This window comes from Hemicordylus capensis, chromosome 1 (assembly GCF_027244095.1).
Source record: "Hemicordylus capensis ecotype Gifberg chromosome 1, rHemCap1.1.pri, whole genome shotgun sequence".
Lineage (NCBI taxonomy): Eukaryota > Metazoa > Chordata > Lepidosauria > Squamata > Cordylidae > Hemicordylus > Hemicordylus capensis.
Genome location: NC_069657.1, coordinates 190,125,347 through 190,150,673, shown reverse-complemented (window position 1 = coordinate 190,150,673; position 25,327 = coordinate 190,125,347). Strand labels below are relative to the sequence as shown.

Sequence of the window (25,327 nt, the reverse complement as noted above, 5' to 3'; positions counted from 1 at the left end):
ATAACTGGGATGCTGTGCTTGTTTGTTTTTCTTTTTTGCAGCCCCAAGCAGCATACTTTGCTGCTGCTGTTTGTGTAAGCCGGTGTGCTCTGTCTGGTGCTGAGCCTGCCAGGCTCTCTCCCTTTTGGGGGGTTGTTTTTGTTTTGATTTGTTTGGGTGGGTGAGTGCCTGACTGGTGCCCACCTTCCCTCTCCTCACCTGCTGAGTCCCAATATCTGCTCAGCCAAAAAGTGCCTTCTGAGAGCAACACCTGGCAGACTTCAGCTGAACATGCCAGATAAGTGAGCCCCCCCCCCCGCCCCAGCCTTGGTCAGGTAACACCGTAGACATCTTTAAATAGGGCCTACTTTGGGGGAAGGATTGGGTGGGTAGTGGAAGTATTTTAGGACAGGAGGGCTGGAAGGTTAGAGTGGACACCGTAATCCCCTGTCCTTTGCTTCCCTTTCCCTTAGACTTGCCCCATTGTTGCTCAGTCCCCTCCAAAAAAGCCCCCCCCCAATAAAGCCTGCTTCTTTATTTGGGGGGATTTATTTTTTCTCACTTCTGTGTGTGCACCACAGTGCTGTAGATAGCACTGTGTGTGGCACACAAAGTATAAATAGACCACCCCTGGTCCCACAACTCCTTAAAGGGGGCTCTTCTTCTCCCCCCCCCATCAGACTTAGGGATTAATTGTTTTTTAAAAACCAAGATCTGGAAGGGTGCGAGGAGCAGATAGGTAGGCAGAGAGAGGGTGATGCTGGTGGTAGTGGTGAGAGGGGCCTACTCCCTGAGTCGACTCCCTTGATGCAGTTGTGCCCAGGATCTCCCTTCTGGAGTGAGAGGACATCTGCTGATGGTGGCATGACCAGCCATTCCCTTGCAGCAAAGCATAGGTGAGCTGAGCTTCATGTGCAGGTCCTGGACACTGACCATCTGGCAGATGAGCTGTCAGGCCATGGATCATGCCATGGCTCATTAGGTGAGGGGATGGCTGTCTGGGCAGCCAAACCTTCACTGAGGTTTCATGGTCACTGACAATGCTGCCAATGTAACTAAAGCAGCCAAGCAGGTTCAATTTCTGTCATTCTGTTGGGTGGAGCATACTCTGAACCTGTTCCTGCGGAATGCACTTAGCCCTGCTGGGGCTACAGCCAGGCAAGACATCCCCGCTGCAGGTGCTGGGTGCCATTCTGCTGCTGCCACAGCTGCTCTTGTGCAGTGGTAGTGCCACAAGATAGCAGCTTTCTTCTACTGGAGCAAAGCATGTACCTGTATGTTCAAGGAGAGGCAGGTAGGGATGTGCAAACAGTTTCGGTTCAGTTTAAAACCGGTTCGGTTTGGTGGTTCAGGGTTGGACAGGAGTTTATTTTTTTTATTTTAATTTTTTTAAAAACTTACCCCCTCTGGAGGTGTTCTCCAAGGTGGCAGGGGGTCCACGGAGGTTCCCCCTCCCCCCACCGGCCTCCTTTAAGTCCAAAACTGGCCAGTTCAGCCATTCTTTGGCCATTTAGGCTCCCCCTTGCCGGTGTGGTGGCCATTTTAGAAGCTGCCGTGCATGTGCAATGGGCCTCTGTGTGGCCTGGGTCAGGAGATGGAGGTGATCCAGTTTGGGGCAATGCATCACCAAGTCTGGCCGGACATGATGGTGGTTGCCGGATGGTTCCTCTCATGCCTGTCAACCAGCACCCAGAGCAAGAGGGTGTTCTCCATGTCCAGGGGTGTGGTGACACCCCATTGTACATGCATGGATGCTGACATAGTGATGTGCCGGTCTTCCTGAAGGCCATCCTCCCCCTACTGGGCTATCCCAAGTTGGCCATGGAGGGTGAGTGACTCATTGTCACCTCCATCTACTGCAGCACCACTGGCAGCTTGCCCCACCCTGGCCAACCCCAAGCCCAGATGTGTCAATCCGCCCAGTAGTGCTGCTGATACACGCAGTCACACACATCACTGCCATGGCTGATGATGAGATGAACTGGTGTCCTGACTCATGCATCAGGCTGTCAACTGGTGCCCAGCACGGATCTGAGGCCATGGTGTTATGCAGACACACACACACAGGCAGGCAGGGATGTACACTTATTTTGGAGAAGAAAGAAGAGTTCTTCCCATGGTAAGAGTCTACAAGCTTTGTTTTTTGTCAGACCATTGGTCCATCAGGCCATGACTGCTCCTCCTGTCTTTCTGTGGCAGGCAGGCAGGATGGAAGGAAGGTTTGATTTTGTGGTTTTCTCAGCACTGAGTAAGTAATTTGCAAAATGTTGTGTTCTGAGTTGGGAGGGACTGTGTGCTTCTGTTCTGCAGTGTTTTTCAAGGCAGGGTTTCAAAATTTGCACACTCTGCTTGTTTCAGCTCTAGGGAACAATGGGGAACTTTAAATACCCTATTGTTCCCCATGGGTAGGTCCTAGGGATGCCAAAGGGGGTTGGGTGGTATGACGTGTTGGGTGCTACCTACCACCCAAGCCACAAAAGAAATGGGCAAGCAGGGAATTTTTAACTTTTTTTTAAAGCTTCCCCCAAATCTCCATAGAATCCAATGGGTTTTTTTGGGAAAGGTTAAAAATTTGTTGAAAATCTCCTGCTCCCTCATTCCTTTTGTGGGTCACCTGATAGGTAGAATACATCATGCCCTACCACCCAACCCATTTTGGTGTCCCTAGGAAAAATATTCTGAGACTTTTGACTACAAACAGACAAACATCTGCCACACAATACACCAGATATAACTGTAGTTGAGAAGAAAGAAAAACAAGTCAAAATAATCGACATAGCAATGCCAGGTGATAGCAGAATAGAAGAAAAAGAAATAGAAAAAAGAACAAAATTCAAAGATCTACAAACTGAAACTGAAAGGCTGTGGCAGAAAAAGACCAAAATAATCCCAGTAGTAATTGGCACCCTAGGTACAATTCCAAAACAACTTGAAGAGCACCTCAACACCACTGGGGCCACAGAAATCACCACCAGCCAATTACAAAAAGCAACTTTACTGGGAACAGCCTATATTTTGCAATGATATCTATAATAACCAACAATATTGATAATAAAATTCAGCTATTCCAGGTCCTTGGGAAGGACTCGATGTCTGGATAAAACAAACCAGTCAATAACATCTGTCTGACTGTGTAAACAAGAAATAATAATTCACTGCAAACAGGAGGGGTTCCTAGGTAAGTCACCATGTTTTGTGTTTTGTTTTTAAACCCAAACGTAGGCTCCATTTATTGTGCTTAGAATTACTAGTTTACATATTCCATAATGTTGTTTTTTGCTACTGAAATCAATTTGCCCTGCTTGACTGAAACTGGAAATGGTGGCTTTGTCTAGAAGAAACATTTGCAGATTCAGCTCCTTTCCAAGAAATAAAACAGCACACATCATAAAGGCAAGCTTATATTACACTCCTTATTCTCTGAGCAGTCCATCTTCCCTCTTTGCCACTCCTTGTAATTTCATCCTGCCAAAAGATGCTTATGTTCAGTAGTGACCTTCTTCTTCCTTTTGCTGCCATATGCCCTGCAGACCTGTGTGTCTCTCAATGGCAGACGTTTCTGACTTCACTTAACAACTCAAAAGAAGGACTTTGCTTAGCTTGTGGCCTGAAAACCTAAAACTGCAAAATCCCTAGGAAGAAATGTGCAGATGTACATAAGAGCTGCAGTTCAAATTCAATCCCATGAAAACCGTTCATGAAATATTCATGCATTAAACTAAAAAAGAGAGAGCTTAATTTGGTCTGCAGAACCACCACTCCAGCAGTATGATGTGTCCCATGGCCATGCAAAGTGCTGAAGTAAGAAAGGTATGCCCAGGATACTTTGGCTGGACAATTCTGACCCAGCGCCACTGGCACAAACCACTTAATGTCCACACCCATATACCTATTTAATATAGGCATCTCCTAGAAATGCTGCAGGCTTTTCTCTTTTCCTTTTTAGAGAAGGAAGCCATTTCTTTGAACTGCCACCTTGTAAAACTCTAGGAGAAACTGTGCTAAATTATCTACTGATCACAAAGATTTAATACTAACTATGATATGGCTGGAGGGAAGATAAAACAATGAAATCATCCACAACACTTTTGGATTCTTCCAACATATGGATTCCCGTCATTATTGTCATCGTTGTCATCATCATCATCATCATCATCAAGTGCAGTAGCACAGTATTTGTTCACAAGGCCCTGGTGCTAATTAATTTATTAGTTGCTCAGAATAACACTCCGATAAATAAATTATCACCTAAACACAATTGATTGCTGCCACTTTCTTTTCTAATTATATTCTGTGTCATATCACCAGCATTGAAAAACATTCATATGTCCCTCCCCTACCCCCTCATTGCCAACCCCGTAATCTAATCTAAGGTGTGAAGCTTGGGCCTATGCCAAGAAACCCCTTTGTTCATGTATATATACATCGTCAGCACCACAGTCTCTGGAGTTACTGTTCTGCTTGATGTCACATAAAAGACCTTACCTGTGCAGAAGATGAAAGGACATTCAAGGCCTGAGTCTGGGGATGACAGGTTCTTTTGTGATGAACCAGAGTCACAACTTGTTAAGTAAGTCTGTGACAGTGAGAAAGACAAAGCCATCATTTTTACAGTGAAGTACAGCCTATCAGCACATGACAAGACACACTATCTCTGCTCACACATGCTGACATATTATCATATGTTGCCTCTAGTACTGGACAAAAATAGCCCCTCAAGACATTTACCCAACGGAGGATGAGAGCACACCGCTTATCTGCATGCAAATGAATGAGAGGAAGGGAAGGGAAAAAACCTCTCTGAAGTGAATACTTTGCCTCTATTAATATTGCAGATAAAGATAAAGGTATCCATGCTCGTCCACTGGGGCAGGGGCACAAACAGGGACAAAGGGAACAGTGCCTTTCATGACGTATCTCTTGTGAGTTTCACAGTATGGCAATCTGTGGAACTCAAAGGCTGACTATTTTGTGAGTTTGGGTTGGTCCTTGCAGATGGTGGTTTATCCCAACATGATCACTGATCCTTACAGGTAGTTTTGCTGGGGGTCGAGATGATGTTCTCCACATCCCATAACTTTGTTGCACAATCTGCTACTCTGATGCTAAAGCAGTAGTAGGGGGTGGGGGAGAGAGAGAGAGGCCAGCCAGGATGCTGCCCCTGAAAAAAGCAGCATGGGCCACCAAGATGGCAGGGCATGCTAGAAGGTGAGTTTGGCACAAGAAGAAAAGAGGCAGTGTCTGGGCCAATGAAGCAGGGGGGGTGGGGTGGCTGGTAAGGAAGTTGAGGTGACCCTGGGTACAATACAAAATATATTATAAATTGAACATCACTTGTATCTACAATACTTTTATAGAGGGCATTTTGATGGGAAAATGTGAGGGGAGTTTAGATCAGCTCTATAAAGATACTCTATCATTATGCTGTATTTCTATAATGCCTCAAGCAGCAGACTCTAGGACATCTACAGATGATTTAAAATATAATTAAATAATTAAAAATGAGACATTAAAGCAAACAAAACAGAGTAGTTACACACAACCAAATGCCTGGTTATTTTGATTCGAATCCAGCCTAAAGCACAGCAAAATAAGCAATTCAATGGCATATAGGAGAGCAGCAGAGGTGAAAACTTGCCATTTGCCATATCTGCAGCAGGTTCCAGAGTTCCCAGATATTTCACAATAGCTCTACAGATGATCTGAAAACTGTGGCTGACATTCAGGGCAAGGATGTGCCGGTGCAGCGAGAGAATAGTCTAACTGAACTTCCCAACTAATTGCACGAGTGCAGTGGGGAAGTGACAATTTTTGACCCTCCCCGCTTCCCCAAGAAGCTCTCTGGGCTATGCAAAAATGTGTCCCCGATGGCTGCACAACCCCCAGAAACATATTTTTGGGTGGCCAGGTAGCTTCTTGTGGAAGGGGAGGGCACCAAAAATTAAAGCTTCCCTGCTTCACCAGGAAATTGTGCTGCTCTGGGTGGTAAGACCTCCTCCTAGCTGGAAGGTTGGCATCACATTTTGCCATTATATATCTATGCTCAATTTGTGTATACACACACACACACACAATATATATATATATATATATATATATATATATATATATCCATATATATATATATATATATATATATATATATATATATATATATATAGTTACAATATATAGTAAAGGACTATTGGCATTGTAGTTATGTGGAAGCACAAGAATCTCTTCCAAGTAATTCTCAGATCAGCCAAAAATTACTGCTTCTTAAAGTTATTAAGGTTGCTTGAGGGGAGCCGCAACAGTGAGATTAATGCAAATGGTTTACAGTAGGTTTAAATTTATAGCAAACGTATCCTCCTAAAAATGATATTCAGTGAGGTTTTGCAGACATACAAAGCACTGTGCACAGGATTGTTTGTGCTGTTGGGCTAAAATGGCTGAATCGGATGGCCATACCGGATATTGTTGCCTTTTTTAATCATTGAGGAGGTTAGCACACAAGGCAGCTGTTAAGCCTGGCTAATAACTGTACCATATGTTGACAGATTCCCAGATGGTAGGCACCATAAAATTGTTTGTGTGTGTTTTTTAAAGCATTTGCAAGACTGCAAGAGACTCTTTTAGGTTGTTGGGCTTTCTTTCCAAACCAAAAGCTTTAAATTGATTCTACTGAATCCCAAATGTTTTCCATTTCATTAATGGTTGTATAAATTCCTGTGTTCTTGATGGAAGAAATCTGAAGTTATGAACATGCTGTGTTGCACATAAACATGAAGGAACAATAAAGATAGCAACAGTTGCAAGTGGAAACCCACAAGATTTATACTGGTAGGTACGGAGCACAATTCTGAAGAGCACTAAATTAATCATCAAGCCTTTAGACTTCTAAAATATATATTGAACCAAGATCTTGACACACGTTGAATAATGCAAAATACTAACAAAAGGTGCATATGCGGGTGAAGTGAAAGATCAACCCAACCTAAGTTGAGTGAAAGATTAACTCAGGTGAAGAACACATTGAAAAAATGATTGCACAGATTGTCTTCTGAAGGAGGTATGTTGAACACTGCTGAGTAAAATTTGGCTGCCAAATATTATTCTGAAACCAAACAATATGCCTTGAAGCCAATGTTGTTCCACTACAAAGCAAAAATAAAGTATGATGAGAATTATCACTACACTTTGAACAATGTTCTTCTATAAAGCAGGCAATATTAACTAATTTGCACATCATAAACCTAAAAAATCTGAATTTAAGACGCCATTTCTATTTTTTCTTTTTTTGCTTTAAAATAATATAGCACCAATAAAACTCTCTCTCTTCCCCACATGGATAATAATTATACACTAAAAACATAATAACACCAGCTATACTCACATGCTTAGGGGTGATCGCGTAATTAGATATAGCACCAATCAGTTGTTTGGTGGAGGTGGGAGCAGGGGGGTTAAATCCTGCTCCCTGCTCCCCCTTCTGTATAGCTGTTTGGCACTATTATGGATATTCTTACCAGGTCTATACACACACAGTTCTGATTCAGCTCTAGTGGATCAGCCAATTGCATGTACAATTCCACAGCCCTATCTTGCCTCCTTTACTAGTTGCCTACAACCACCATCTATCTTAATTTTTCCTTTAAAAATTTTTTTCTCCTCCACATCTTCTGCTTCCAGCCTCTTTCCTTTCTTTCCTTCTTTCACCTGATCTCCTACAGTACTTCTTTTCTCACCCCCTTCCATTGATCAGGTACCTTTGGTTCATTCACCCAACAAAGAGGCCATTCTCACAATGGGGGGAAACCAGGCTAAGGGAGGCCAGCCTGGTTTCCCCCCATCGTGAGAACCACCAGGCTCGTGGGCGAGTCTGGTGATTCAAGGGTGGCTAGCCTGCCAAAGTAGCCCTCCCCTTAAACAAGGTCAGCGGAGTGAGTGCTCAGCTAACCCCGTTTTTTTAATCATGATTTGTTGTGGCGCGCCTCTGCACCACGACAACTCACGAGGAGACCCCTGACGCTGGGAGGCAACAAGCCTTCCGGTGTCTGGGGTCTCCCCAGAATGCCCCGTGCACTTGCGTGGGGCATCCTGGGACTTCCGGAGGCTGGGTGGCCCCTGATCCCTGCCAACCCTACCGGCTCTGTGATGGAGCCGGTAATCGTGGGGGCAGCCAATCTGGCTGCCCAGGGCAGGCTAGCCGCTCGTGTGTGGGGAGAGCAATCTTGACTCACTCTCCCCACCAAACCCCTCCCGGATCTACACACCAATTGTGTGAAAAGCCTCAAAAGGAGGCATCACACATTGTGGTGGCTTCCCAGTTTCACAGAGCTTTCAGGTCCCTGAGCATGTGCCCAAGCTCTACTTCTGATGTCAGGAAGGACATGCCAAGATTGGGTGTGATGTGTAAACCCAGCAGTCTCCATTTTTTTCTACTCATGGTTTGAAACCCAACATCCATTACCCTGATTTCAAGTGAGGGACAAACGTCAAATAGGGTAGAATGTGCCGAAACTGTTTGATTCTTACAACATGCTCAATCTTGGCATGCCCTTCCCAATACTGAAAGCAGGGCTTCCATGCACACTCAGGGAACCAGCAGCTTGGTTGAACTGGTGGTTTCCTGGGACACGTGAAGCCGCCCAAACCTTCCTTTCTTTGCTGCTTGGGAAACCATTTTGCCTCTATCTTTACAGAATGGATATTCTCCATTTATTCATTCATGATGGGGGTAGTATCCTGCTCTGCAAGACAAACCAAGGGGAGTGGATGGAACATTCAGTCATGGAACATTTTGCTAATATTTACCATTATTTAATCAGCCTACATTGCTAAGGAGCATCTGTCTTCAGCCGGTCTTTTTTTCTTAGTTGTCTGCTAAAAATATCAACAACCATTTTCTACACATGTTGTCACTGCGCCACACTCCTCAGATTCTAATATTGATTGACTGAAATGAGGTGAGGGAACGTGTCCAGATGTGTTGGCCTACAATCTGTTCCCTTGGTTTGTAGCCCAGGAAAAGTCTCCTGCAACATGTCAACAACAGCCAACTCGTTTACTCCAGAAGCTGTGAGTGGACTTCCAGCTATGTTCTTGCCTATTGAAAAATCATTATTGGAAAACACTGTTTGCAAGCATTTTTATACTACTTATTAATTATCTGTTTATGGACCCTTGCAAAGTTTTTGAAACACAGAGGTAATTAGCACTATATATTTCTGAGTGCAACCTTTGGTAGATTAAAATATTAAAAAGATGAGTTTCCCCAACAATTGCTCTTCATGGATTGTTTTCTTAAAACATTGGCATTTACATATCAGATAGTGGACAGGAGAGCAGACTGAGACACTAGAATTGCCAGAATACAATCCTAAATGTTTTCATTTAGGATTGTCCATATCTTTCCTCCTGTATTATGGTGTCACTGATTGCAGGGCAGGGCAGGCATAGTGGAGGAGACTTGGACTCCCTTCCTCATCATAGACAGAGACGGAAATAGTTCTTTCTCTTGCTCTTCCAGTAGCTCAAGGTGGACCGAAATACAGTCGGGGGTGTGAGTGTGTGTGTGTGTGAGAGAGAGAGAGAGAGAGAGAGAGAGAGACACTCTAGCAACTAACCTTCCCTCCCAACTGTTGGCTTAATTCCAGCCACCAAAAGCTGGCCCAAATAAAAAGTTCTTACAATGTTCACTCTTGGCTTGTGGGACTCTCCTGAAGTATCCCATGGTGAAGCTGCGCACTCTGTGAGGCAGGCACTTGCCAACCTCCCTGGAGAATGTGTCCTTGCTACCCTAAGGTCATGCACCATCCTGCAGTTATATGTCTCAGATATAGCTGTGCTGATTGTTGCTCATCTCTCAACACTGACTTTCATTCTTGGTCTTGGAACCCGTGAGTACAATTACAGCTCCATCCCTGGTGCAAAGTCCCCCAGATGTGTTCCCCTGATGTAATGCTTACCACAACCCTGTAAGTTAAGTAGGTATTATTATCTCCATATTGCAGCTGGTGAGCTGAGAGGGAGTGGCTTGCCTACAACCTCCCTGCAAGTTCACGCCGTGAGATTCAAAGCAGGGAAGTCCCGATCCACTGCTCAGCTACACCAAAACTGGGGGGGGGGAGGTGGGAGCTATTGTGCAGAACAGCATCGTTTCTCACATGAAAGTGCTACTAAATGGCCGTATTTTTCACTGCACAGCCAACTATTAACAGACAGGTTGCTATACAGAGTGGATTACGTTCTTGTGCATAAGGATAGAATCAAACCTGATTGTTATCTGAATGATGTAACTGATTAATCCATACCTAGTAATAAATGCACACACAAAATCAACCACTTCAAAGGGATTGGTAGAACATTATTTTGTACGTTATTTTGTACATCCAAATCAATTTATTGGAAATGTCTCTCAAAAACCCTTCTGCTGACCTGTTTATTTATTTATTTATTTACATTTATAAACCACCCCATCCAAAGGCTCTGGGCGGTGTACATTTACTTACTACTATTATTTACTTACCACTATTATTTATATATCATGTTCCAGTGAAAAGGTTATTTAAAAAGTGTTGTACTCTGTCTAGCAAACTCTTATGTTTTGTTAATCTAAAGTTTGTCCTAGTGGGGATCCTGTAGAAAGTGTGGGGGGTAGAGTCGGGAAGGGGAAGGAGAAGGAGAAAATGGAGTTGTTTTCTGAATAAAATCTTAGTTTAATCTACATAAGATTGCTTTGTGTTCATGAGGGAAGCAGTTATAAAACAAAGGTTTACAAAGGGCTCACAACCTAGAAAGAAACGTACAAGTTAGGTACCAGCCACAACCACTAAAGGAATGCTGGGTTGGGGTTGAGGATGGTCAGGTGCTCTCCCCCTGCTAAATATAAGAGACTCACCACTTTGAAAGGTGCATCTTTGTCTAGTTAACGAGGCTTAGCGAGACCTTGACCAGCAGCAATAAAGCAGTTAAGCACAGAAATGCTTTCCACTGCAAATGACATTTTCTGGCACATTTTATAGAGGGCATAGTTAAGCTAAGAAGACTTGAATTAGCATACAATACAATATTCTGTAGTATTCAGAGGAAATCACTGGAGTCTACATACAGATGAGTCGAGAGGAATCTCATTTGCTCAACTTGCAGAGGAAATAATGTGACGATCTTCATTTACTGTCATTCCATAACAGGTAGTATTGCAGAAGGCATGATAAAAATGGTAGGCCAGATATGATCTGCAAGATAGATGCACCTGCAAACGAGAGGCATCTGTAATATATAATCCAGCCTCAAGCTGGATTAATTTTTAATTTAATAAAAACTAGTCCAGGGAATGACATATTTTAACCCCCTGGTTTTTGCAGCAAAGGGTCAAAGGAAAAGGAAGAAATCCCCATTATAACTTACTGGAGCATGTGGCTCACATTATCACAGGCAAAAAGAGAAAGCTGGCCAAATTTCAGACAAATCCTTTGGCTGGTGGCCGAGCCATGTGCCATGACCTTCAACAGCTGCCGTGGGCTTTTACGGATCATTCCTGATAAACACACACAGCCTCAGAGTAATTACATCCTCGCAGATTACTTGGTCCCGTAATTATATTTGAAGTTACTAAGTAGTTCAAAGATTAATTACTCTGCAAGTTTTCCATTTCTTGATCTTATAATGAGGGTAGTTAAGAAAGCAAAGGCAATGCCATAATTGTGCTGGGATGTTAAGTAACGAAGTGTTTACATGGAATTCCGAGTGGCACAGAACATGATGCCCTCTAAAAATAAGAGCCGCACCTAATGCTGATATTGGGGCTAAAACAATGGTGTGCTGCCACTGCTGCTAAGCAGGTGATTTGCCTCTGCTGAGAATCTTTCTTACTTCTGATATGTACAGAAATTGTTTGGCAAAACAAGGTCCTCTGGATTTTATTTCCTTTTATTCTTTTCCCTCCCCCTCACCTCCAAATGACCTTTTCTCATACGCTGGGCAGCAAAAGTCACATCCTACACAGCTGTGGAGCACCTTCCATCCGTCTATACTTCCAGATTAACTGGGAAATCTTGGTGTTGTCCTTCCCTTAGATTAAATATTGTGGTGCCCAGAATAGAGCTTCATCAGTGCGTGGCGAGTTGGTAATGACATGGTCCAGAATATGAATTTGTTCAGCTTGTAACACTCAGATGTGCTGTGAATTGAGGGTCATTTCCCTGAGAAGTTCTTTTCCAGCTAGGAATGTGGAAATGAGATTCCGTGTATGTATAGTCAGAATTCAGGCTGGCCAGACTGCTTCATAAGCACATGCGTAGAAGTTCATTAATGCTAACTCTTTCTTCTTGACGAACCTCTTGAGGATTTCTGTGAACTATATGACCAAATCACTGACCAACCAGCTTTTTGTGTGAGTAGATTTTTTTCTTGTTTGAATCTATGGAGAACCTTGGAGAAGCCGCTGCCAGTCTGTGCAGACAATACTGAACTAGATAGACCAATGGTCTGACTCAGTATCTGGCAGCTTCCTATGTTCCTATGTATTCTCTTAATTGTTTCTTGAGAACATGAAATGTGCTTGCTGTTTTCCATTCCGATCCAAAACTCCCTCATTCCCATTTCTTCTTTAATTATTTTATTATTTTTATTTTTTGTGGGGAGGGAAGATGAAGTTCCAAGTGGCTCTGTGCCGTGCTGGGAACGAGAGCTTCTAGTAGATCATTGATAAGGTGCAATCACACAGGACCAGCAGTGGATATGCAATGGCATTACAAGCCAGAAAGGCATTTTCTGGAAAGAGGGAGCTTTTGGATCCATGCACTTGGGGCATGAACCTCAGGAACCTTTACACCCAGCTAGGGATGTACATGGAACCACCTGGCCCGGTTCAGTTCGAGGCCACACCAGCCACATAAGAACAGCCCTGCTGGATCAGGCCCAAGGCCTATCTAGTCCAACATCCTGTTTCACCCAGTGGCCCACCAAATGCCACTCGAAGGCACAGGCAGGAGTTGAGCGCATGCCCTCTCTCCTGCTGTTACTCCCCTGCAACTGGTACTCAGAGGCATCCTTCCTTTGAGGCTGGAGGAGGTGGCCTTTAGCCCTCCTGACTAGTAGCCATTGATAAACCTCTCCTCCATGAAGTTATCCAAACCCCTCTTAAAGCCATCCAGGTTGTTGGCTCTCACCACATCTCGTGGCAGAGAATTACACAAGTTGATTATGCATTGTGTGAAAAAGTACTTCTGTTCGTTGGTCCTAGACTTCCGGGCAATCAATTTCATGGGATGACCCCTGGTTCTAGTGTTATGGGAGAGGGAGAAGAATTTCTCTCTATCCACTTTCTCCACACCATGCATGATTTTATAGACCTCTATCATGTCTCCCCACAGTCAACTTTTTTCTAAACTAAAAAGCCCCAGGTGTTGTAGTCTTGCCTCATAAGAAAGGTGCTCTAGCCCCTTGATCATCTTGGTTGCCCTCTTCTGCACCTTTTCCAGTTCTAAAATGTCCTTTTTAAGATGTGGTGACCAGAATTGTACGCAGTACTCCAGGTGTGGCCACACCATAGTTTTGTATAAGGGCATTATAATATTAGCAGTTTTATTTTCAATCCCCTTCCTAATGATCCCTAGCATGGAACTGGCCTTTTTCACAGCTGCCGCACATTGAGTGGAACTTTCAACAAGCTGTCAACCGTGACCCCAAGATCCTTTTCCTGGTCAGTCACTGACAGTTCAGATCCCATCAGCGTATACTTGGTTGGGGGTTTTCGTCCCAACGTGCATCATTTTACACTTGCCAAAACTGAACCACATTTGCCACTTTGTCACCCACTCACCCAGTTTGGAGAGATCCTTTTGGAGCTCCTCACAATCTATGTTGGATTTCACAACTCGAAAGAGTTTGGTATCATCTGCAAATGTGGTCACCTCGCTGCTTACCCCTACTTCTAGATCATTTATGAATAAATTAAAAAGCACCATTCCCAGTACAGATCCCTGGGGGATCACACTTCTTACTTCCCTCCATTGTGAAAACTTTCCATTTATCCCTACCCTCTGTTTCCTCTCCTTCAACCAGTTAGCAATCCACACATGTACTTCTCCCCTTATCCCATGACTGCTAAGTTTCCTCAGGAGTCTTCGATGAGGACCTTTATCGAAAGCTTTTTGGAAGTCCAGGTATACGATGTCAACTGGATCACCCTTATCCACACACTTGTTGACACTTTCAAAGTACTCCAAAAGGTTGGTGAGGCAAGATTTCTCTTTGCAGAAGCCATGCTGGCTCACTCCCAGCAGAGCCTGTTCTTCTATCTATGTGCTTTACAAATTTATCCTTGAGGATGCTTTCCATCAATTTGCCTGGAACGGACGTTAAGCTAACCGGCCTGTAATTTCCCGGACCATACCTGGATCCCTTTTTGAAAATTGGTGTTACATTTGCTGCTTTCCAGTCCTTTGGTACAGAGCCTGATTGTTGGGATAAGTTATATATTTTAGCAAGGAGGTCGGAGATTTCACATCTGAGTTCTTTGAAGACTCTTGGATTGATGCCATCTGGCCCTGGAAATTTGTTGGTTTTTCATTTTTCCAGACAGTTTAGAACATCATATCTTGTCACTTCTATCTGACTCAATTCCTTTAGCCTCCATCCTCGAAAAGCCTGGTTCAGGAACAGGTATATGCTCGCTATCCTCTGCCGTGAAGATGGATGCAAAGAACTCATTTAGCTTCTCTGCAACCTCCATATCCTCCTTAATAATCCCTTTCACTCCTTCATTGTCTAATGGTCCAACCACCTCCCTGGCAGGTTTCCTGCTTCTGATTTATTTAAAGAAGTTTTTGTTATTCCTCTTGATACTTTTAGCTAAATGTTCCTCAAACTCTCTTTTTGCCTCCCTTATTGTCACCTTGCATTTCTTCTACCAGAGTTTGTGTTCCTTTCTGTTTGGACAGGCCTTCCAATTTCAGAAGGAAGTCTTCTTCCCTTTTATGGCTTCCTTGACAGTATCTGTTAACCATGCTGGCATCCTCCTGGACTTAGTGGTACCTTTGCTCCTTTTGGGTATACAATCTAACTTGGCTTCTAGTATTGTGGTTTGGAGGAAACTCCATGCATTCTGGAGCGAAGTGACTGAAAATTCCTGATTTTCCCTGGCCTCAAACCCAACTGGGCCAGTTTGGTCCGGCACCCCCTTGAAACCCACCCACCCACCCTGGTCCAGGGGAGATTCACGAGCTGAGATAGTAATAAATAAATAAATATTTTTTAACCTTTCCTGGGAGCGGCCGCAGAGGTTCCCCCTTCCCCCCACCGGCCACCGTAATCACCCCCTCGGCCGGTTCGGCCACTCTTCAGCTGGTTTTCGGCCTTCACCCGGCAGCCCAGCAACCTTTATGCAGCCTGCGCACCTGGCCTCTGCATGGCCCGAGCCTATGTCAGCTGGTGTACATAGGTACATAGGCACAAACGATGTTGGGAAATGCAGTCAGGAGGTCCTGGAAGCCCATATTGAAGTCCAGGGCTCCCAGGGTAGCAATCTCTGAAATGCTTCCTCTTCCACATGTAGGGCCAGCAAGACACGTGGAGCTAAGGGGTCTCAATGCATGGTTGAGATGTTGGTGCTGGAAGGAGGGGTTTACATTTGTTTGAAGGACAGGCAGAAGAGGGTAGGAATAAATGGACAGTTTTCACCATGTATGAAGTGGGGTCCCCCAGGGATCTGTACTAGGACAGTGCTCTTTAACTTGTTCGTAAATGATCTCAAAGTTGGGGTAAGCAGCGAAGTGGCCAGATTTGCAGATGACACTAAACTATTTAGGGTAGAGAAATCCAAAGCAGATTGTGAGTAGCCCCAAAAGGATCGCTCCAAACAGAGTTAATGGGCAACAAATGGCAAATGTGGTTCAATGTAAGCAAGTGTAAAGGGATGCATATTGGGGCAAAAAAAGCCCAATTTCACATATATACTGATGGGGTCTGAGCTGTCAGTGACTATCCAGGAGAGAGAACTTGGTGTCATGGTGGACAGCTCATTGAAAGTGTCGACTCAATGCATGGTAGCTGTGAAAAAGGCAAGTGCCATGCTAGGGATCATTAGGAAAGGGATTTTTTAAAAATGTTATTATTATAATGCCCTTATAAAAATCTATGGTGCAGCTGCATTTGGAGTTAGAGATGTGCAAACAGTTTTGACTTCAAACGTGTTCAACGTTGAACATGTTTGATTTGACTGTTCGGGGTCGAACCGAACCACCCCGTTTGGTCCAACCCTGGGCCGAACCCACTCACCCACCCACCCCAGCCTTTTGGGGGGGTTCGCAATTTAAAAAAACAAAAACAAAAACTTACCAGGCCATGCAGAGGCCAATTGCGCAGGTGTGGTGGCCTTCAAAATGGCTGCCGCGCCGGAGGGGAAAGGGCCAAATGGGCTGAAGTGCTGGACAAATGAGCCAGTTTGGGCAGTAAGGTAGGCCAGCGGGGGAGGGGAAATCTCTGGGGACCCCCCCCGCTGCCTTGAGCAACTCCCCCAGAGGAGGTAAGTTTTAAAAAACCACTAACCCCCTCGGACCAGACTGGGCGGGGACGGGGTTCAAGAGGGTGTCAGACCAAACTGGTCTGGTTTGGGACTGGTTTGGACTCGAAATGAACCAGACCAGCTAGTTCCGTGGACACCCCTATTTGGAGTACGGTGCACAATTATGATCACCATATCTTGAGAAAAGTTGGGGAAAGTGCAGAAGAGCTCAACCAAGATGATCAGAGGCCTGGAACACCTTCCTTATAAGGCAAGGCTACAATATCTGGGGCTTTTTAGTTTGGAAAAGAGGTGACTATGGGGAGATATGATAGAGGTATATAAAATTATGCGAGTAGAGAGAGTGGACAAAGAGAAATGTTTCTCCCTATCTCACAAAACTAGATCAAGCGGCCATTCCATGAAACTGGGCCAGGAACTTTAGGAACAAAAAGAAGACTTTTTCACACAGTGCATAATTAATCTATTGAATTCTCAGCCACAGGATGTGGTAATGGTCACTAGTAGGGGTATGCAGAACCAGTTCTATTGGAACCCAGTTCGAATAGAATCAGCCTGGTTCAACCAGTTCGGACTCGAACCAAATCAGATCCCCCCAAAGAGGGTTCCAGTAAAAGTTTGTGCTGAACTGGCCTTGGTTCTAACGAACTGGTTAAGAACCAGTTCAGTGGTTCAGGAGCATGCCTGTAAAGGGTAATCCACTGAGGATTCCCCTTTACAAGCATGGTGGGGGGGGACCCTGCCTACCTAAAAAAAAAAAAAAATCCTAACAGTGTCAGGCAAGAGGGCTCCTGTATTCTAAGGAGGGCGGTGGTGGTGTGGCTCCTCTCCAGAATGGGACAGGCGATCCAGCAAATTTGCATTGTCATGCAAGTGGCCTCTGCACATGTGTGAAGGCTGGACTGGGCCACACTGGAATACTGGGCTCAGTCTGTAGAGGAGGAGCCACACTGCCACCCTCCTCACACTACAGGTCTCCTTTTGCCCACCCCTATTAGGTAGGCAGGATTCCCCCCTTGCTTGTAAAGGAGAATTCTCACTGGAAGGCATGCCCCCTTGAACCGCCAAACTGATTCTGAACTGGTTTGGCCCAATTCAACACTCGGACCGAACTGGGGGCCGGTTCAACTCAAACTGTCTCGCAGTCTGGCAGTCCACTTCGAATTTGGCTCAAACTCAAATGGAACCACCAGGACTGGTTTGTGCACACCCTTAGCCATTAGTTTGGATGGCTTTAAAAGGGGCTTAGACAAATTCATGGAGGAGAGGTCTATCAATCCCCAGCACAGCATCCCTTGAGTGACTGTTTCTGGTGTCTATCTTGCATTTCTTTTTTAGATTGTGAGCGCTTTGGGGACAGGGATCCACTTTTTTATTTATTTGTATATATGTAAACAACTTTGGGGACTTTTGTTGAAAAGCGGTATATAAAATTTGTTGTATTCATATTCGTATTTGTATTCATATCAGTGGCTATTAGTCTGGTGGCTATAGAACACCTCCAGCCTCAGAGGCAAGTTGCCTCTGAATACCAGTTGCACGGGAGTAACAGCAGGAGAAAGGGCATGCCCTCAACTCCTGCCTGTGGACGTCTCAGAGGCATCTGGTGGGCTATTGTGTGAAACAAGATCCTGTACTAGATAGGCCTTGGGCCTGATGCAGCAGTGCTGTTCTTATATTCTTATATTCTTTCTGCCTTCCAATATGCTTTGTCCTTTGAGCTAATGTTTTTAATGATGTCTTGATATTTACATTGTAGCAATTGTTTATAAACCTTGTTTTTATAACATGATAATTTTACTGATCATGTGTTGTATTATTTTATAGGCACCTCCCCTGAGGAAGGGCACCAGCTCTAAACACTTGGGAACCTCATTCCTCCACAAATAGTTGGCATTATCTGTGGCTTCTTAAATTTTATTTTATTTAGACAGAAACCAAACCAAGAATTTGCAGGTCAGCTATTGCTCTATGTCAGTAACCATCCAGAGCTATGCTGTAATGTTTTTACTTGAAGACAAGGCAGGCCAATTATAACTGAGAAAGGCAGACACAATTCACTTGGTGCATGCATGTAATAAGATCTGCCTAACACTTGCCATCTGCACTAGGATTCCACATTGCACTATCAAATTAAGTTTTCACAAAATGAAATTAAAGCAAAATTGAATTTCTGTAAGTGTGTGAGCATGAAGGGGTGTGTGTGTGTGTGTGTGTGTGTGTGTACTGTTCAGCCACTTCTATAAATGCCATTACTGCCATGATTTGGGAAAAGGGTCAGAACAATCCTATCAAGAAGAAATTTATTTTAAAGAGTGGAATAGTTGGGAATGTAAATAGTGAGGTCTAGAAGCTCAAAGAAGCCCTGGTTTGTGTTCCCACTGGCTTTTGAACATTATAAAAAACATCTTTCCCCTCATTTGAAAACTTTCCCCCCATCTTTCCTGCTACAATTATAAGGGCTAGAAATGTGTAGATTAATGTGACACAAAAGACTTGGGATTCAAGTATGTCTCCCCTCTTTGACCTGCAGTTCTCCATTCAGCAGTATCTGTGGCTACAGGAGAATCAACTACAGAGTGTAAATATGCCTACAGTATAAGTCATGGTTATTTCTGTTTCTCTTGCATTATTACTTAAATAATAGATAGTGCTAGTTTGGGATCCCAAAATAGCATTTTTATAAAATAAGAGAGATGGGACAATCATTTTGGAGTGATGTACAAAAATAGGATAAATATGGAATTGGTTCTATTGAATTTATAATTAATGGTCCTTTAAAAAAAAAAAAAGCTGTTAGATACCACACCAGAACAAAAGAAGTGTTTATCATGAGCCTTTGTGTGTATCAGCAGCCTTTCAAAGAGCTCATCATCAAAGAATTCACTTCCGCCAGATTCAAAAGGAAATTTACCCTTGCAACTGCAAGGAAATACGATAGCAGCCAAAATCAGAAATATGTATTTGCATGAGCCATGAAAACTAGCTCATGGACTCTTCATTCTTGCAAGTGGAAGAAGGTAAAACTGTAGCCTGGTTTTGGGCCTAGACCCAGCTGAATTATACTGCACAGTTGTCAAAGTATAGTTAAGATGAGTGTTTTCAACATTCCACCATTATAAGCGCTGAACATTCTATAGCTTATAACATAAAATGTATCCACTCAATCTCCATGGAACTGTGCACACATCAACTAGGGGACAAGAGACACCACCTCTCCAAATTTGGTGCATATCCGTTGCAAACTGGCTGTGATACATCAGTTGACATTTTTAACTCCTAAAAAGAGAGTTCAAAGTCCTGGTATTGTTTTTTCACCACATATAATGTATATTTTTAATTTCTAAATGCTTTTTAGCATTCCCCCAAAATTCAGGTTCATACTAGACTAGTGCCTTTTTGCTGGTTTGAAGAACATGTCTTGTGATTTTTGAGTAATTGTTGTTGAAATCCCCATAATAACAGGGAAAATAACTAGGGAAGTTAGCTAAGAGCATAACTGAGTCTGCCCACTGAGAATTCTGAAGCCAAAGTTGAGCGGGGCAAGTCCTGGCAATTTTTAGAGAGTGACTTCTAGAGATGTGCACAAACAGCTCGTGCACGGGGGGGCCAGTGGGGCGGGGAGCGGTTCCCTTAAGGAGCCAGTAATGAACTCCTGACCTGCTCCTCTCCTCCCTGCTGCTTTTCTGGGCATGGCACCTGGTCCGCAACCAGCTGTGCATGGTTGCAGAGCTGTTCCCTGCAGCCTCTGTGCGGCACCAGCATTCACATGGCGAACATGCACACATACCAGCCATTTGTGTGGTCAGCAATATCCAGGAGCTCCTGACTGGCCCCCTAAGGGAACCATTCCTCACCTCGTTGAGCCAGGACAAACACTGGCACCCAAGCCAGATCGGTGCTTCCTAGAGGTGGCGCCAAACTGGCTCGTGTACATCCCTAGTGACTTCCTGGTTCTGAACATAGGTGCCTGATAAGGACAATCTATGAGCACTCAGGCACTTGTATAGTTAAACAACCATTCCTCCACCTCCCTTTCCTTTCATGAGCATTTATTTTCTCTCTCTGCTCCTTTTCTCTCATTCGCACCAAAAGGGGGAAGCAAAACCCCGCAACAAAAATAGGAATTACTAGAAAGTAAGTCCATCAATTTCACTGGAGCTTACTTCTGAGTGAACACGCATAGGAATCAGGACCTGCAGAGATCCTAGGCAAGAATGTGGGTTTTCTTTCCCCCCCTTTCTCCCAACCCCTCAGCAAATCATAGAAGGGGGAACCCTTCTGAAGGAGGGAACCTCATTCATTTCTCTGGGGCTTACTCCTGAGTAGACATGTATACTATTGGGACCAAGGACCCCATGCTAGGGAATTTGGAAGAAGCAACTTCAAGGAAATCCGAAAAACCATTCCCACCCAGCAGCAAGAAACCATCATTTTGGTGTGGACTGCTCTTGAACATGGAGGTTCTACATCAGAATCAAACTGTAAGTGAATATGGAAGCTTCACTTTGCCATATTTAAGAAACGAAGCCTCCATATTCACAGGCAATTTGGCTTCCATGTAGAAGCTCCATGTTCAAGGGCAGTCTAAACTATAATAATAGTTTGTTGGCACTGGGTGGGGATGGTTTCTGGGATTTCCTTGCTGCAATTCTTTGTAGCTTTCTGGAAGCATGTAGCTGAGCACTGTGAGAAAGCGGGTGCTGGGCTGGAGTACACCTGCCTTTTCCAGCATTTCTCAGCATTTTGATAACTGAACCTGCAATTCGATGTGCACACCTAGAAGGAAGTAAATTCCTCCATTAAAGTCAGTGAGACTTGCTTCCATATAATGAGGGAGAAATTAAACAGTACCTGGAAAATGGTCTTGGGGGAGGGGAGAATAATGGAAAGGTCCTTTTAAAAATGTGAATTGAAAACACTAAAAATCCTGTGAGGTAACCCCGCCCCCTCCCCCAGCACACAGATTGTTCTCAAAGAATCTGACATTAGCCAAAGCATTGCACAGGGCATATGATCTGTTAATACTTTTAAAACAACAATGCCAGTCCACCCTTTCCTACTTTGGAAAGAATACATCAATAAAGATATAGCAACTGGCATAAAGAGGGACATTCCTCAAAGTAATCCTACTGAAATTAAAATAACATGTTAAGGAATGCCTAGTGTCCTTTCAATTTCAATGAGACTACTTTGAGTAAGCTATTATCCTATCAGCCACTAGCCATTAAGTGGAGGCTTGAGGCGTAAAGGGAAGAACATAGGAACATATGAAGCTGCCGCATACTGAGTCAGACCATTGGTCCATCTAGCTCAGTATTGTCTACACAGACTGGCAGTGGCTTCTCCAAGGTTGCAGGCAGGAATCTCTCTCAGCCCTATCTTGGAGGAGGAGCCAGGGAGGGAACTTGGAACCTTCTGCTCTTCCCAGAGCGGCTCCATCCCCTGAGGGGAATATCTTACAGTGCTCACATGTGGTCTCCCATTCAAATGCAAGCAGGGCAGACCCTGCTTCGCTAGGGGGACAAGTCATGCTTGCGACCACAAGACCGGCTCTCCTCTCTAAAAGCTACTCTGTCTATGCTCTGAGGCTACATCGCTTGTCCACAATTTTTAAAATAAATATGCTACTTTCTAGACAGAAGGAAAAGAGACAGATACTAATAAGCATCATTCAAACATGGCAGAGGAAGAAGCGCCAAAGCCAGCAGAGCGGATATCAGAGCTCAGCTGTAGCCAGAGAACAGGCCCTGGAAAGGTGCCGGGAGGGTGGCTGCTGCAGCTCAAGGCCTCTGTGTGTGTCCTGAATGGAGGGAGGAGAAAAAGGAGAAGAGAGGAGGGCTTCTATAGGTCCCCATCCCTTAAAGGAGTTGGGGTTGCAGTGACTGGGGTTTTTCGTTCTCTAGGGGGCTCATAAAGCAAAGTATGAATCCCTGTATAGGATTCATAGATGGTAAAAAGGAGCAATTCAAAGGGTTAAGACCTACTATTTCAGTCAGAGTGGCGTAAGGCCTACCACTATTTATTTTGCTGGTAACGCCATCCTGAAGGAAATTAAATCAAGCAGGAGAACTGTGAGGTTTATGGGAAAGTTCTGAGGAGAGAATCTCTAGTTTTGGTCATGGTGGCTGAAGCATCTGTTGCATTTAATTATCATCGGTGTGTGTATCTGTTTTAACAAAAAGAAAAAAATGGACAGATTTAAAGTGAACACAAATTACCTGCTGCTTGTTGTGTCCTTATTCATTGCTGAATAATCATGAGGAGCAGAATCACACTGCCACTATTACTGAATCCACTAGTTTCATTTAATTGTGTATTTTCCGGGGGGTGGGGAGTGTGACTTTATCTTAGTTGAAGGTCTTTCAAAAATCTTGGTGTTCAACATCAGGAAGATCTTCTACCTTGTGGTCTGAGCTCACACGATTATATTGGCCGCCTTCTGATGAAACATGGACCTTCAGTTCCACTCCCCCTGCTTCCCATCCGAATTTGGACATAACAGAGAGTTCCTTCTCTGTAGTCTCACTGACTGCAGAGAGGAGGGGCAACTGGCTGCCTGGGCTTCCTTCTTGACTGAAGGACAGCCTGGCAGCCAATAGCAGCTGGAGTGAGGGAGGAGCTTCCTCACTCAACTCTGGTTGCAAATGGAGATTGCGGTGCCAGTATTTGGATGTAATACTTACACTGCAGAACCGGAGATCCAGGCGGCAGACCTCACTACAAACTGGAGGTATCACAGCCCGGGAAGGGAAACCAGGGGTCGATTTTTTTGATGAAACTACAGTTGCCCATATTTGGACGTACAGTTTTCAAAACCAGAAGTCCCTCCATCTCCAGTTTTGTGAAATGTGTGAATGTGGCCATTATTTGTTAGTTAATTTATAGAACTTCAGTCAATACAGAACTTTACCATTTGGATCCTGATTGCTCTGTTTGGGCTGAGTGGAGTATTGCCAAGTGTGCAGACTTAAAATATCCCTTAATAACTCTGTGTTGTCAAAAAAAGAAAAAGAGATCTATGCTACTAAATTCGGGGTTGGTATTCTGTGAGTCTGAGGATCAGTTATGTGGCCAGCCCAGTTATTGGGGCCTATGATGATATTAGTCTGGGGAGGCATGGGTAGTAATTTCTGTCAAACAAGGCTTAAGATACTACAATACCCTCTAAAGAATACTGATCAAAATCAGCAGTTGTTCAACAGAAAGGAAAATTTATCCTCCCAATTGTAAAGGGAGCTTCTATAGTGGAGAGAACTCCTACAAAATAGCCTTTCCTTATGTCACAGTTGTGATAATATAATTAAGATGGGGGAGTTGTTTCAGCATTTTAAAATTATTAGCCCTGAGTATTCTCTTGGTGATAAAATCTAAATTGTCTGCCCTATCTGCCCGAAAGCTTGCAGACATCAACTAGGGGACACCACCTCTTTAGATCTAGTGCAAAAAGTGACCAAGATGCAGCAGTTAAAAAATTGGCCCTTAAACTCTAGAAAACAGGTATTGGCTACTAGGGCTGTTCATTGGGTGCAGCAATCCCAATGAATCTGTAGTATCCGTCTGGTGCTGCTTCCACCATGGCCATCTCTGGTGCAGTTCATTACATTCCCAGTATTGGGAGGGCCTCTTCTGCAGGAAGCAGAGCCCCATGGGGATGAGAATTCACACAGGGACATTGGGAAAGCACATGGGGATACCTGGGGAGTGTACTTCCTCCCAACGCTATTTCCATGGCTGCGGTGGAGTGGGGTATGAACTTGTGAGGGAATGCAAGGAGGTGGCAATGGGTTGTGGAAGAGAACTCAAGCTCAGGCAAATGCTTATGAAGAAGAAGCACAGGCTGGTGGCAAGGTAACAGGGGTCCTCATAAGCTATATGAGGCAGTGGGGGCAGGGTGGCGAATGGACTTGTGAAGGCATGAATGGCAGCAATGAGGTGGCAATTGTAGGTCCAAGGGAATGCAAGGCAGAGCAGAGTTGACCAGGGCCTTGTGGTGGCATATAAGATGGTGGCACACTGCCTTTGCACACAGAGGTTTTGCATAAGAGGAATACTGCCTAAGAATGGGAAGACTTCACTTAACCAGCATGGGTAAGCTCTTCCCCACAGTGTCTAATCAGATCTTCCTTTTTTTAAACAACTGGAAATTCAGTAATCCAAAAACCTTAAGATGAGAGTTACGATGCTTTCCATTTTCACTTGTGCTCTCAAAAGAATGGAAATTGGAAGTTAAGGTGTCCATCTTAACTTCCATGCCATACAAGCTGTAAAGACTTTGTACAGTCTGGTATATGACAATGGCTTTAGAAATGAGGCTCCATGCACCCACACTTTGCCTTGATCAGAGATACATCAGGCAGAAATTCATCACAGGCATCTCTAGGAAGTGATTAGAGAAGCTGCACATGTTAAATGTCTGCTTGGATGCATCCCTCCCCAGCCCAATGTCCAATTGAAAGACCAAGGGAAAGTGTGGGTGCATGGAGCCTCATTTCTAAAGCCATCATCATATACCAGATTGTACAAAATCTTTACAGCTTATAATAAAGCACAGAATGGGCACCTTAACTTATTATTTTATTTTATTTTATTTTATTTTATTTTATTTTATTTTATTTTATTTTATTTTGTACATTTATATACAGTCCCATACCAAAAAAATCCATGGGCAGTTCACAATATAAAACCATTAAAACTATAACATAATTAATGCAATTTAAAATATAATAAAAACTCTAAAACCAAAGCTTTAAAACTATAAACTAAAAAGCCTGACTAAACAGGTACATTTTTAGGTCCTTCTTAAAAACATTCAGAGAAGGGGAAACTCTAATTTTG

At 43.9% G+C, this 25,327-nt stretch overlaps 1 long non-coding RNA gene across 1 annotated transcript in view; it reads right to left on the bottom strand.

Annotated features, from left to right (window-relative positions):
• Window positions 1-22,996, bottom strand: part of LOC128339569 (uncharacterized) — a 42,756-nt gene extending 19,760 nt beyond the window's left edge. Inside the window, exons 1-2 of the long non-coding RNA XR_008313096.1 lie at window positions 22,711-22,996; window positions 4,465-4,555 (exon numbers count right to left, since the gene is read on the bottom strand). This is a non-coding gene — a long non-coding RNA (uncharacterized LOC128339569). The remainder of the gene's footprint in view (window positions 1-4,464; window positions 4,556-22,710) is intronic.
• Window positions 22,997-25,327: the final 2,331 nt, after the last annotated feature.